We start from the raw sequence: 15213 nt of genomic DNA on the forward strand, positions 1-15213 counted from the left end.
TTTTTCCTGTTTTGCTATTTTTTCTTTAAATAAAATTCTTTAAAAAAATAAAAATAAAAATGAGACCTGCAGAGGAAGGGGTAGTGTTGATGGTTCTCTGTGGTGCTGTTAGTTCTCCTGTTGCTGAGGGTTTTCCGGGAGGAGCTGTCAAGCTTCTTTCCTGATATGAACTGGAAATCATGATATGAAGTGGATATCAGCTGTTCTCATCATCAGCAGAGCTCAGGACCTTGTCTCTGAGAATGGCTGTCATTCACTTTGGGGGAGCTCTGGTCCTCACTTTGAGCATCACTTCCTGGCTCTGGAGGAGAAGATACGTGCTGCTCAATCTCCAGGAGAAGCTTGTCATGCTGGCTTCCTGATATAAACTCAGCGTTCTCACGGTCAGAGGAGCGTGGGATCCTGTTACCACTGAGGATGGCTGTGGTACATTTTAGGGGAAGTCCTGGTTCTTACTTTGAGCTTTGGTTTCTGGCTCCAGTGCAGACCCTTCAACCTATTGGCACAGCTCCTTTACCCTGCTGGCACAGAGTTCCTGGTTGCTACCGCTGACCTTTGGGCCTTCCCAATGCAGATCCATGAAACAGATTTGCATGAGGCAATGTCATGAGCTCTAGGTCTTCAGCTGAACTCATGCAGGACATTGCCATGGGATCCAGGTCCTCAGCTGGATTCTCTAGGTCTTTAATGTTGTGGACAGATTTCCTGCACTTTCTTTGTAGTTGATTCTCTGGGTGACCATTATAAATAATACTATAAATCACTTCTTCTGTATGTAATTGTTTTCCTTGTAAACCCCTGACTACAACAGCAGGACTTATTAAAAAGAGCTATGAACCCTACGGCCTGTTATCCCTGGAGAATTCCTAAGGGCAGAGCCCAGCACAACTGATGAAGACCAGAGGAAACCAGCAGAGACCAGGAGTGATGACCAGCAGTGTCCAGTGGCATCAATTGTGATGATGACCGGGTTTAGCCTATGTCAACCAGCAGTGGCAGCAGCTAACGGTGACCTGAAGCACTTGGCAGACACTGGTGGAGCCCTGCGGAGGGTGCAGCAGAGGTGGTAGAAGCTGCTGCAACAGTTCCAGGTGGCTGCCGAGGGGCCCACAGGTGCTGGCTGCGAAGGTGCCGATGGACGCATCTAAAGCCACCATGGGTTGCGGCCCTAGCAGCCCCTGGTACTCAGCAGCTGGGGCCGCTGTGGAGCTGCACTTTGCCAACCTGTGATTTCCACCTGAATGGAGTCAAAGGACCCTCAAGTGAGTGGCACGGCATACTTCTGCCCAGCAGAGGTGAGAGGGCAGAGGCTCATGGGGACAAGCTCCCCATGGACTTTCCTGGAACTCAGATGTGAGGTCTGGAGCCACAGCAGGTATCTGGCAACCAGGAGGAGATGGGCAAGATGCAGGGTCCATATTCCCTGGAGGAGTCAGTGCTGGGGTGTGCAGCCAGCATGGGAAGGGCAGGGTCAGGTCTCTTGCCTGTGTCACTGAGGTGTCCCCTGAGGCCAATGCCAGACTTTGAGCAGCTGTTGTGGGAACAGTCAAGCTGTTCTTCTGCAGGGCTTCTGGGCTCGTGCTGAAAGTGCTCCAAGCTGATTTAATGATGACCAGCAGAGGACATTGGCTACCTTGAGTGCAGCTCCAAGGTTGGCCCTGAAGGAGTTTCCTGACCCAACTCATCAAATCACACAGCTGCCAAGAAAGCCAGGTACCAGGACTGTCCCCCTGCAGGTGCTGTGTGGACTCTGGTGCTGGTCTAGGTGGTGCTGACATCTTCCTGGTGCCTGGTTCAAGATACATTGCTAATGCTCTCTATTGTTATGGTTACATTACAGTTTTTTTTTACATTATAGAATTTATGGTGTGTGTGTGTAGAAACACCTGTAGAGGCTGAGGCAGAAGGATCACAACTTTGAGCTCAGCCCGGGCAATTTTGCAACTAAACAGTACCCTTCCTCAAAATAAAAAATAAGAGAAGAGCTGTGGATGTAGCTTAGGGGGTGATTCAGGGAGGCTCTGGGTTTAATCCCCAGGACAAGCAAAGCAACATAATTCTAGGTTGGGGTTCATCATTTCAATCTTCCTCCCTTCCCAAGGGGCTGCCTTTCCTAGGCGCTGGAATCAAAGTCCTCCAGGGCCAGTCTGCAACATCCCTAGCACTGCAGGACCTGCAGACCAGTACCATTTGGTCAGATTCTCCATGAAAGACCGAGAGGACCACAGGCTCAGATGCTGGACGGAGGCCATGGGCAGTTGGGCCGCCTGCTGCATGCAGTGAGTCCTCTGCGCCGATAGGGGGAGACAGCGCCGCCCCCGGGGCACCAGGCATGTGTCCAACTTTGGTGATGCTGCAGAGTTAGCCCGTTTTGAGCCTTACTCCCGTGGTCCCGCGCGGTGAGCCGGGATACTTCCCACCTCTATGCTGATGATCTCAGCGAGGGAGCCAACAGGGTTGCATCCCGCTTTCTCTACATGGGCCCCACCTGTCTGGACACTATCTGGACCCGCCTCCTGCACCCCTGCCCCGTGCAGCCGTCTCCCACCCCTTCCCTCCCTGGCCACCCTCCCTCCCATGCCCAGTCACCTTCCCTTCTCCTCATCTTCTGACCCCCCCTTCTCTTCCCCTCCCCCATCACTTTCCCTCCCCCATCACTACCCCTCCCCCATCACTTTCCCTCCCCCAGGGTCCTAGGACCAGGTGAAAGTGACTTCCTGGGCCCTGCAGGAGGATTTCAGGTCCCAGTGACCCTGACCCTGACCCTTTGGTGTCCCTGCCGGTCCCCTCCTGCCCCACGACTCAAAACCAGGCAGTGCTGAGCCCTAAATGAGCAGACATTGCCCTCCCCACCGGACCCCATCCCACTGTTTTTATGCACAATCGTGACTCGAATGCTTTTTAAAACTTATTTTTAGTATCAAAGTAAAAACAAAAAGCACATTGTCCTCTCGCTCGTGGGCAGCTCAAGGCCAGGTGTGGCCAGGGCCCTGGAGGGGCCTGGCTCTGCTCCTGTCCTACTGGGGAGCCCCGGGTGGGGCACCGGAAGTGCTGGGGTTTCGGCCTTCCCCACACACAGGCCAAGAAGGTGTGCCCCACCCAGCCAGCTCCCCCAACAAGAGCCCCTGCTTCTCCCTTTCTGCAAGGCGGGTCCAGTTGTTTATGGCCTCATCATGGGCGGGGCAGGCGCACCCGGAGCCCAGCTCTTATTTTATTTTGAAGCTAGGTCTCTCGCGCTGAGCCCCTGCTTGCCCCACAGTCTGGTGCTGCTGAGGTCTGGCCCCTGGGAGAGCAGGCGTGGCCTCCACACCCTCTGTGGCACAGCTTCTCTTCCAAGGCCACTGGTGTTCTTTGGGTGGCCCTGGGGATGACATCTGGTGGCCTGCAGGGTGGTGATGGCTGAGCTGGGTCTGGGATGGAGTCCCCCAGGGGCCTGTGCTCACCAGGGTATCACTTTGACCCTGTATCTTCCTCCTCCCTCTTTCCAGTGGCCCTGCCTGCTCTGCAGCCCAAAAGGTCTCTGAGCCAGGCCCATGGCACCCTTGGGGACACCCACTCAGCTCTGGACTCCCGGTCTTGGAGTGGAGCACGCGGCCCTTCAGGAGCTCACCTAGGGTGGCAGCTCCAGGTCGGACCCACCTCTGTCTTCCAGTGGCTCATGAGTAGAGAGGGGACCGCCAGAGGGCCAGGTGACCCTGCTGGCCTCCGGAGGTCTGGATGGCTCAGGCTCCTGAGTGAGGCGGGTTGGGGTGGGGCGGTGCGGTGCTACCTGCTGGCTCCCTCTGCTCTCTGACGCCCTCTGCTGGCCATTTTGGGTCTCCCGGCCGTTCCTGCAGTGCCTGGAGTCCCCAGAGTCAGGCCTTAGCACCAGCTATAAGGTAAGAGGCCTCAGCTGACTCTGACGCTTTGCGTGTGCCTCTGTATGGCTCTGCCCTGCAGCCCTCCCTGCCCCGCTGCAGGGTCCGTGAGTAGACACAGACTGTCCCACTGGAGGCCCCTGAGCACTGCAGGTGCCTGACATCATGGTTTCTTCTGGACTGACTCCTTCTTCTGTGCACTGATGTTTATGTTCTTAGCAGAACGGCTCACCATGGCCTTGGGTGTCTGGTTTCAAGTCGATGTTCATTGATTTATTTATTGTTTTTTTTGAGACAGGGTCTCACTCTGTAGTTCAGGTTGGCCTTTAATTACTTTGTAGCCCAGGCTGGTCTTGAACTTGCAGTGATCCTCTTGCTTCAGCCTCTTGAGTGTTGGAGGTACAGCCCCCATGCCCGCCAAGTTGATGGTCTTTGGATGTGTGTCCTACCTTTGCTTGATTCTTAGGTTAGTGGCGTGAGTGAACCTCATGGACACTGCCTGGTGTTGGGGGGCAGACACACTGGGGTGCAGAGCATGGTCGACCCCAGTTCTGTAAAGTGCAGAGGAGACTGTGCCTTCCAGCGGACAAATGGCTGTCTAGGCTGAGGTGGAGTGTGGCCAGGATGGGGCCTGAGTGCCTTCCTGGGTGATGGACTGATTCTGTGTCCTCACAGAGGCAGTGGACGCTCGATTCTGTGTGTATACAGGAACCCATCATCATGTGTGACTGTGCACAGAGGAGCACATTTGTAGAAACCCAGTGACTTGCACATTTGAAAAGGCATGCATTGCATGGTGTGCAGATTACAGCTGATCTAGGAAACTCGGCTCTCATAGTCCAGGCAGGAGGCTTTTGCCCCCTTGCCGGCTGGGGCAGGGGACTGACATCAGTTTTATGGCAGTTTCCCGTGTTGCACTGACAATGGGGAGAGATGTGTCTTACAAAGCACCTCTCTGCACCCTGTGGATGACTGACCTCATCTGGCTGAGCCCGAATGGTTCCCCTGCCGTGACCCCTGTGGTTGATCGGCTGTGTGATAGTGTCACAGAGAAGGCTGGGACCCTGAAACTGTAGGCATCAGTTTCCTGAGGTTGGGCCCGTGCTGTTTGCCTTCTGATCCTGTGGATGGAGTTGATACTGGAGTGCAGATGCTTTCAGATGCGTTTTCTTTTCTCTCTCTCTCTCTTTTTTTTTTTTTTGGTGCCGGGGATTGAACTCATGACCTCGCGCTTGCCAGGCAGGCGCTTAAGCCACTGAACTAAATCCCCAGCATCAGATGCGTTTTCCAAAGAGCAGTCTGTTGGGAGGAAGCAGCGGTGCACTGCTGGGCTCTCCTGTCCCAGAAAAGAGTGCTGGAAGCTGGAGGAGCAGTTTGCAGTCTGCCTCGGTGCCCTGCCCCATGTGAGTCAGTCTGCGTTGCAGGCAGCTGCAGGTGATGCTTCCCTGAGGTCGGTGGCCAAGAGCTTGGCTGTCATTTCTTGAGGTCACTGGGCATGGAATCCCTGCCTCTGAGTGGCCTGTGCTTCCTGGAAGACTGGAAGTCATGTCCTACCAGCTAAGGTCCAACCAAGACCACAATGCCAGGCTCTGAGTGGCCGGTGGAGGACTGAGTGGCTCTGCAGGGGACAGAGGGAACCTTCTGGAAATGCAGAATGGTCAGGCCTTGGGAACTACAGGAGTGGGAAGCCATGCTCCCAGGCCCAAGGGGCGAGGCCAGGAGGAGCTGCTGCTGGAGCCTGGGCTGTTGCGCTGTCTGGGGAGGTGGGACCCAGCAGGAGACTCAGTGATGGTCTTGGAGGCCCCGAGAAGGGGTCTAGCCAGATCCCTGCAGGTGCCTGTTCTGGAAGAGCTGGGCGCCACTCCTGAATTTCCCTGCCGCACTGAGCTGCAGTGGAAGGAGCTTGGGACAGCACTGGGAGAGAGCAGGAGTGCATGACTAGGACATCTGCCAGGCCCCGAGTCTCTATCAGCTTGGGCCCTGCGGGCGGAGAGGGTACTGCCAACTCACAGTGAAGAGCCTGGGGCTTGACTGGATGTGGTGGGACAGGCCTGTAACTCCTGCACTCTGGAAGGATGAGGCAGGAGGTCCAAAGCAATATAATGAGACCCTGTCTCAAAAAAGATAAAGAATCGGCGGGGGGTGCAGCTCAGTGTGATGGTTCTATCCCTGGTGCCACCAGAAACAGACGAACTTCCAGCAGACACCACCCACGCCTGGCATGGTGGTGCATCTATGTTCCCAGAGACTTGTGATGCTGATGTAGGAGGGTGGCTTGAGCCTAGGAATTTGAGAACAGCCTGGAGACCACAATGAGACCTCATAAAAGAAGACAGTAGAACAGTTTTCATAAAATGCCAACGTCCAGCTTGTCTTAGAAAATAGGATGGGACAGCCTCAGCCTGCATCACTCCTGGGCAGTGGTCGAGTGGATTTGGCTTTCTCTAGGTAACAGAAGTCTTCACTTCCCTCTGTGACATCCCTGACCCACCTTGCTGCTTTCTATTTCCTGTCTGGGCCCGGGAGACATTTTCATTCAGGACCTGGATGTCTGAGAGCACTTTTACTTACAGGAGCACTGCATGTTCCTGAAACTGTTTATCAACCTCCGTTTTTGAGGCTTACCTTGCCCATGTGATAGATCTTTTTGCTTAAAACCTTGAAATCCGGAGTTTGTGCTCATCAGGTATTTTTGTGACACAAAGCATGCTTGTGGCTGGAGCCTCAAAGGTCCGCTCTTGTACTCTTAGTGGCAAACTTTACTCCTCCCAGGCAACGCTACCTGATTGTGTGAGCTCGGGTCCTGCTGTTACCTTCGGTCCCCTCCCCAGAGCACCTTGCCTAAATTCCACTAATTCAGTCACCTTGATCTGAGACCGTTTTCCTCCTGCAGAGTCAAGCATCCTTCCTGTGATTCAGTGAGGTGTAGACCCATGGGGTGGCCCTGATGTCCACCTCCCCACCTCCCGGCCTGATTCCTCAGTATCTCCTTGGATTCAGTACATTGCAGGGTGCTTAAATTTGCTCGAGTTCACTGCTGTGGTAGAGATCTTAACATGTTCAGACAGTGAGGCATGGTGGGGGTATATGGTGTGAGGCAGGGGCATGATGGGAGGGAGAGGGGGGCTAAAAGGAAGGGGTTCTTCTGTGACACCCTAGGGATTTGACTGCCAGTGTCATTGGCTAGTTATAGTTTCTCCTCTCTGGAACTGTGTTATTCCAGCCTTCAGGGGAGTGGGAATAAGATTGGCAGTGTCAAGCCCACAGTGACAAGCGCTACCTGGGACCTGACGAACACGGGGTCTACTCTAATGGGGGAGTGGCTATGCTCTGGTTACTTTACAAGTGACATTCAGAGAGGTGAAGAAACGTGAAGACAGCCCCATGACTGGTAAGGGATGGAGTTGATGCCCAATCCGGCCCCATGTGACCCCCATCCATGCTTCTGATGACTTGCCGTTTGCAGGCGTCTGATCCTGAGTCATTTCCTGCTCTTTGGGTGCGTTAATCCCAACCCCTTCCACCTTCACTTAGAGGTCAAATGTGGTGTTGTTCTTGGATTTGCCTCTGGCTTCCTCGCCTTTGCTGCCACACAACGCTCTGAATCGGGCACAGTGTTGTGAAAAGGACGCACCAGTTGACTTGCCCGGTGTGGCCAGTTTGCTTGCCACAATGACGCAGTGTGTCCTCCTAACTAGGTGGGAACCAGCCGTCACCCAAGTGGCCTCCGCCCCAGAGAGGAATGAATTCCTTTCACTGCAGCCAGCACCACAGAACACTCAGGATAGAAGAGGGAGGTTGGCACTCTGGAGTGACTAAGCCCTTGCTTTCTCTTGCTTAGTAATGCCCGCTGGAGCATAGAGCTGGAAAGGCCCCGCCCATGAGGTGGCCTCCACACCCAGCCTCCTGCAAGCATGGAGCTAGGAGGCCATGCTCTCCCCTAGGCGAGCAATAGTGAGTGGGAATCTCACTTATGCTTCCGATTCCGAGCCTCTTCCTGTACAGGAAGTAGGGGATGGGCAGGGCCAGTATCCATCCTCTTGTCTTGCTTCCAAGCCTTCCTGTAGTTTGTTAATTCAGTTGGGGTCAAATGACAAGTCCTGAGCAGTGTAGCTGAATGGGGGTCATGCTTCACTTCCTGGAAGAGCCATTTAGAAGTCACTTTTCTTTTCTAATGCTCTTTTTTCCTGCTGCTACGATGATTTTGAGGGACACCAGTTGCAAACAATGTTGGGCGTACATGGGCGTACACTGGCTACCCGGGCTTGTGTGGTAGTCTTCAAAGCTGGCTGCAGTGAACCACGTTTCCTGATATTATGTGCTTTGATTCCCCTCAGTCAACTGAATGTGGCAGATGTGGTTTGTCCCTTATGGAGCAGACCCTAAGAAGGCCTGCTGGCTGATGTATTTCCACTTTGGGGGAGCTTTAAGCAGCCACACAAGAAGTCAAGCTACTGTGCTGCACTTAGGAGAAAGGAAGACCTGAGGCCACATGGAGAGAGAATGATCTCATTATCCAGGTGTTTCAGCTGTGCTCAGCCCTCCAGCCGTTCCACCAAGGTGACAAGCATGTGAGGGAGCCACCTAGGATGTGCCTGCCTACTTGAGGTCCTACATTCTGTGGTGCAGAACAACCACCCTGCTGAGCCCCATTGATCCACATACCCACGAGAGGTCATAGAATGGTGGTGTTTTGAACCACTGAATCGAACTGTAGGTAACTGATGTAGTGCAGAGAAGCTGGAGACATATTGGCCACTGTAACTGAGAGTTTGTCTGTTGGTACTGTTAGAATTATTATTATTATTTTTCACATGATAGGTGATTAGTTCAACAGACCCTTCAGGATGTAGCCTCAGCCTTGGACTCAGGGAGAGTGAGCAGACACAGCAGTGCCATCCTCTGGATCCAGAATGGGAGGAGTAGAGCCAGGGATTTAGCTCAGTGGCATAAACATCTGCCTGGAAAGCATGAGATCATGAGTTCGATCCCCAGTACAAAAAACAAAAAGGAGAGAAGTACATAGTGACCATGACTCTGAGAGTCCAAGCCTGTGGTGATGAAGGCCTGGGGTTCTTAGTGCTGGTGGAGACCCAGGAGGAAGAGTGGATCTGTTAGAGGAAGGAAGCAAGAAGGAGGAGGCACTTAGGTTTGGATTGCAGGAGCTGGTGGGGTCTGAACAGGAAAATAATCATCAGGCAGAGTGAATTTGACTTCATCTCTCAGTTAAGAGAGCGAGGCTGGAGATGAGTGGGGAAGTCAGAGCTGCCCCACTTCACCCATAGGGAGGGAGAAGAGGGACAGCTGGGCTGCTGGGGAATCACGGAGCATGTGGGTGGCCTGGGGACCCGCAGATTGGGGCCTGGGGAAGACTGGATCTGAAAGCCTTAGTGCATGGGATTGAACGACATCAAAACTTGAGGGCAGGACTGAGAAGGGTCTCAGAGCAGAAACTCAGGCTCAAGCCAGAGGCAATGTCAGGCAAAAGAAAGATTTGATCTTCACACCTTCTCCATCCCTTCATGTGTCCACCTCTCTATCCATCCATCCACTCATCCACCCCCTCTCCATCTACTTGTCCATCCATCCATCCATCCATCCATCCATCCATCCATCCATCCATCCATCTCTTTATCCATCAAACCATCCACCTCTCCATCCATTCACCACTCCATCTATCCATTCATCCATCATCTGCTTTTTTTAGATATTGGAGATTGGAACCAAGGGCTCAAGGTATGCTAGGTAAGCTCTTTACTACGGAGCTATACCCCAACCCCTTTTATTTCATTTTGGAGACAGGAACTTGCTAAATTGCCCAGGCTGGCTTCGAACTCCTGCCTTGGCCTCCTGGTAGCTAGGGTTATAATTATGTACCACTAGGCCTGGCTGGGTATCACACCCTTATGAGAGCCTGCCACAGACTGGGGACAGGGATCAATTAGGAAAATCCTGCCTTTTGTGGGGAGCACTCAGGGACTCCTCTCACACTCTCTTCTCTTTGACCCAGGACAAGACAGCAGCTACATGAGTTCAGGGCTCCCCTGGGACCCAGAGCTGTCCCTTACGTGATCCTCTGGATGCTTTAACCCTCACTAACCCTGCCCCTTGCACCCTGTCCAGGAGAAAAGTGGCCATGAGCAGATCCACTAAGCGGCGTTTACTTCTCGTGGAGCTGCGCTGAGGTGGCACAGGGGAGGCTGGAGGGCCACACACTCGGATACTGAGGGTATTTAGGTATCAGGGAGCGAGGCAGTGAGGGGTTAACTTTAGGACCAAGGAGCACAGTGTCTATGAGAAAACGAATTTCCAGCTCCAAACAGCAGACTAGGACACAGCCCTGGAGCTCAGCCTGGGTGTAAACCAGGGACCATGTGTAACTGTAAAGACTATTTATTTTGAACATGGATCCAACAGTATTTTCTCCCCCTTTTCTTCCCCCTCCTCTTTTCCCTCCTTCTCTCTTTCTTCCTTCTGCTCCTCTATCCTCCTCTCACTGTTCTTTTCCTCGTGTTGTGCAAAGCCTCTGTGCTTCCTGTCCTAGCCGCCTTGCGGGGCGTACATTCTTATCATCACCCTCTGCTTCATCCTGAAGGCAAACATCCTTCCCTGCTCCGAGGTGACAGGCTGTGTTTATCCGGGACCCTGGGGGTTCAGCGCTGTGGCCAGATGGCTCCAGATGTGCTCAGTGTAATGTGAGGAGTCGGCCGAGGCCCCGAGCATGTGACTCAGGGGCGGGGCGGAGGGACGTGCACAGTGTGTCCTGCACACTTGGGACGCACTCTGCGCTTGGCTGGCTTTGGGGTGTCTGTGGTGGGGGCGGGCCGGCTCCTGCTGGCACTGTGGCGGGCACTCCCTGCCGGCGTGAGTCATGCCTATTTTTAGCCCCATACTCATTCAGGTAGGCCAGGATAACTGCTCCCTGTCCTGCCCCTCTGTGTCCGGCCTCCAGGGGTGGACCCGCTGGAGACGTGGAAGCATTTTCCAGGCTTTCCTTGTGTATGTGTGATATTTAGCAAGGCTGGCAAAGCAGGGAGGGAGTCAGCCATGCTGGGAACTGGTGACACTGTGACAGTGCATTAGCCAAACGGCTGTGAGGGCCCCTGAGCCCACAGGCTGGGATCAGAGGGAGCAGACAGCCACACACTTGTCATATCTCCAGCTTCCTCTGCCAGGGACAGATGTGCTGGGGAGGGGGATGCACTCCTGTCCTTCTGTGCCTGGTATAGTTTCAGAGGGGGGCCAAGGTCATGGAGCTGTGTCTGTCCCTGAAACCGTGGTGGTGGGGGTCTGGTGGACATGTGCTATTTGCCATCTGGGTTGATGACACTGATTACCAAGCATTTGCTTATGGCGACTTTGACACAGTTTGTCAGCAAATAGGGCCCAGTCTGGCTTGGGTTTCCTCAGAAGCACCCCTGGGACAAAAAGTTGATTTGAAGTGGTTTAGTTGGGTGCTGATTGAGGGAGGCACTGGTGGTGGATGAGGGACAGAGTGTGTGGCCCAAGTAGGTGGCACTGCGGTCTCGGAGTCCAGCTGGGGACCAAATAGATATGCTCCGGAGCTGTACCTCCCGAGGGGTGAGGAAGCACAGCGTGTGTTCCCCATTTCTTGCCTTGCTGTGACAGCTCACAGCTCACCAGCACGTTGGTACTTTGGTCTCCCCAGTGTGGCGCTGTGCTCCCCAAAGGGCCAACGGCTCAAGGGAACTTCAGGGGCTTGCGGGGAACATGAGAAAGCAGGGGGTGCTGGGGAAGTGGGTGGGGCCCACCGTGCCCTGAAGGGGACGGAGCCACGGACCAGGGTCTGCTGTGTGGCACTAGACACACTGCCAGCCCGTAGGACTGTAAGCATCTCGTCCTATTTCCTGAAGGGGCCACTGTGGGATCCACAGGAAGGACTCATGGAGAGCGGCTCTATGGCTCTCCTGGGCCTCTGCAGATGTTTGTGGGGTGGGACGCATGACAGCTTCCTGAGGTGAGAAACTCCCTGCAGCTGTCCCCTTGGGACACAGTTCAGGCTGGGTCAGCAAGTTGTCCCCTCCTCTGGGCCCAGTGTCTGGCTCCAGAGGGACATACATCCTGTGGGCCAGCTAGAGCCTTTCTTGGGATACACATGTAACCCAGAGGTTGTACCTCAGAGCTACTGGTGGCCAGTAGAGTGCTGGGGTCAAGGTCTACTTGGGGAGTGAGTCCAGGGGAGCCAGGCGGAGCTGCCCCTGGTCTGGCTGCTACTTGTTAGTGGGAGCCTTTCTGCTTGAGACAGCAGGAGCTGGGTTTCTGTGCTGGGAACCCCAGGAGCTCAGGAGAGACCTTGGGGGTGCTAGAGTGCTGGATGGTGCAGTGTGCTTGCTGCCTTGGAAGGAGCTGGAGGGCAGGAGAGCACCCCCAGGAGCAACCGATGCCTCTGCCAGGTTCTCTCCCCCTTGGGGCAACATCCACCTGGCTCCTACCCTCTGTTGTGCTCTTGGATGCCAGGTCTTCTGTACCCACAGGGCCAAGGCCCCAGCTGGCTGGTGTCTGCGATTTGCCTCCGCAGCCTCCTGCAGGGGGCGTCCTGGCAGTGCGTGGTGAAATGTGGCATCCTCCCCAGGGTCTCCTCTGCTGCTTGGGGAGGTGGATGTGTAGCCCCGAAGGCAGGGCTGGAGGGGAGCACTCTGACTTCTGGTCACTGCTCCTTACGTGGGTGTCAGATTTGCTTCCCATTGCGTCATCTACTGCTCTGTCACTCATCCTAAGATCATACTTTCATGGGAAGGGACCAGGGGATGGAGGAGCTGTGTGGGAGGGAGGGAAAGGGGCGTCACAAGGACTGAGGTGTGTTATGTACATGTAGCGACTCACCACGACAGGTGTCATAATGATACACTGCAAACATGCACTAATAGAAATACAAATTAAAGTTGTGCTAGAAAAAGGACCGAGAGCCAACAAGTGGGATAATAAGAAAGTAAAAGCTTCTGCACAGCAAAAGGAACAACCAGGAGAGTGAAGAGACAGCCTACAGAATGGGCCAGCTATTTCTCAGACAGGACTAACGTTTAGAGTATTTAAGGAACTCAATACACTTAGGCTTTCCCTGACAAAAAGGCCCATCAAAAACTGGGCAAGTGGAATGAAGAAAAAGTACAAATAGTCACCATTGCTGGCTGTTAGAGAAATGCAAGGTAACACAGCTCTGAGATTCCATTTTGCCCCAGAAAGAATGCTGGAGAGGCTGCAGGGGGGAAAAAGGAACCCCTTCTCCACTGCTGGTGTTAGCGCAGAACTTGTATAGCTGCTGTGGAAATCAGCAAGGAGAGTCCTCGCAACCCTGAAGCTAGAAACTCCGTTTGACCCGGCTCTTCCGCTTCTAGGTATCTTTGCAAAGATATGGTGTTACGGTGATCCATGCACACCCGTGTTTATAACACAACTTGTAATAGCTAAATCCTGGAAGTGGTCTATTTGTCCACCAAGAGGTGAATGGATAAAGAAAATGTGGTATTCATACAGAATGGAGTCCTCTGCCATAAAGAAGGATAAGCCTGAGATTTTTGTGGGAACATGGAGGAACCTTGAGGCCATAATGTTAAGTGAAATAAATCAGACACACAAGCTTAAATATTATATGGTTTCTTGTATATGAAAATCCCAAAGTATAAATGAAGAGCAAAACTAAAGATGGATAAAGAGGTAGGAAGCAGGGAAACGGATCTTTCTCAAAGGGAAGAAGCCCAAGAGATGGAGCGAGGGGAATGAAAATGAACAGAGACGCGTGGTGTGCAAGACTAGCTCCATGTGGGAAGGTGAGCATCACGTGTACAAACACGTGCTTGTGAAAAATACAATTCCGCTCTCAGTGGCTCCTCTGGCCCAGTGGCATCACTGACTTCTCCAGCGCTTCAGGGGAAGGTCACAGCTTAGCTTCTGCTCCCTCGCCCTGCCTTGTCCTGGTCCTCAGGAGTCTGGAGACCACAGGGTCATGAACGGTCAGTAAAATCAAAGAGTCAAGAAGTTGGGGTGGGCGTGGCCTCCTCTGGATGCTGGGATCTACTCGCCTCTCCCGCCACCTTTCCCTCTGTTCCTCCTCCTCTCTCCTAGCAGAGTTCCTCCTGCTCCTTCCTGGTGGCCTTCCTGGTGCTGTCAACAAGCCCTCACCAGAACTCCCCTTGGGCACCGTCCTGGGTGTGGTGCATGGCCCAGCTCCTCTGTGACTGGAGTCCCCGGGCATGGGGTGACAGTGTTCAGAGCATCTGTCCTGACCATGCAGAGGTCTGGCACTCCCTTCCCTTGTGAGCCCAGGTGGGTGCAGCCGGCAGAGGCCCAGCAGTGCAGAGACTGTCCTGGAGTCCTGTAGGAACTGGGCTGCTTAGGGGAGCCCAAAGCTGCCCCCACAGGGGCTCCTTGGTGTGCAGGAAGCTTGGGCGCCCGGCCAGCAGCCTGTGAGTGCACTCATGCTGCAGGGGCTACAGGGTTTCCCAGCTGTGTTTCATTTTTGGCGGGGACTGAGGAGGAAATGGGCCTCAGCTGCGGCCGCAGTGGTCCGTGGTTAAAAGTGAGGGGGACACTGCTTGCTGAGGAGGCCCATGCAGACCGGGGCTCCATTGGGGACGTGGGATTCGGTCTGGTGAGGGGGCTCTGGAGATCCAGCAGAGGCTGACACTATAGAGCTGGGGTCGGGGGAGCTTGACTTCTTGTCCTTTGGTGCCTATGGGGGAGGTCACGTGGTCTGCTGTTTTCTCCCCTTCGCCTGTGCAGGTTCCTGCAGGGTCAGGTGGGGACAGAAGAGGCATCTGGTCAGCAGCTTCAGCTATCCCCATGGGACCTTTGAGGGCTGGGACGTCCCCAAGAAGCCGTGGGAGACACTGCAGGAAGGAAATGGCTTTGGGGCTGCTAAGAACACCACTTGGCTTCTGTCTGGGACCTTGCTGGCTTTAGGGGGACCCTCTCAGGTGCCAGCAGGAGCCCCAGGTCCCATGCCACTCATTTCATGCTTTCTGTGGCTTAGTGAGTTACATGTGAATGTGGGTACCAATCTGCCAGCCGATATTTGACTGATGAGCAAAAGCCACAGTGGGGGAAGGGCTATATTTTCTGCGAAAGGTGCTGGAGCGATGGGCCATCCATCCACACACCTGGCCCCTGAGGTCTCCTTTTAGCTGGTGTGTAGTATTAAGATGCCTAGAAATGGGGCTCATTGCCGCCTGTCTACAGATACTTTATGTCTTGCTGTGACTACAGCAACTGCATAGGGTACAGACAGCCTTATAACATGTTTATGTTAGCGTAAATAGCAAAACTGTAGATGATGTTCTAGTGTTTTTTGCAGGCTTTTTTGGAATGTATCTGTGCACTGCTGTACTTTGATTATTTG

This window comes from Cavia porcellus, unplaced genomic scaffold (genome assembly GCF_034190915.1).
Source record: "Cavia porcellus strain 051 isolate PalLab524CR breed Dunkin Hartley unplaced genomic scaffold, mCavPor4.1 scaffold_26, whole genome shotgun sequence".
NCBI classification, from domain to species: Eukaryota; Metazoa; Chordata; class Mammalia; order Rodentia; family Caviidae; genus Cavia; species Cavia porcellus.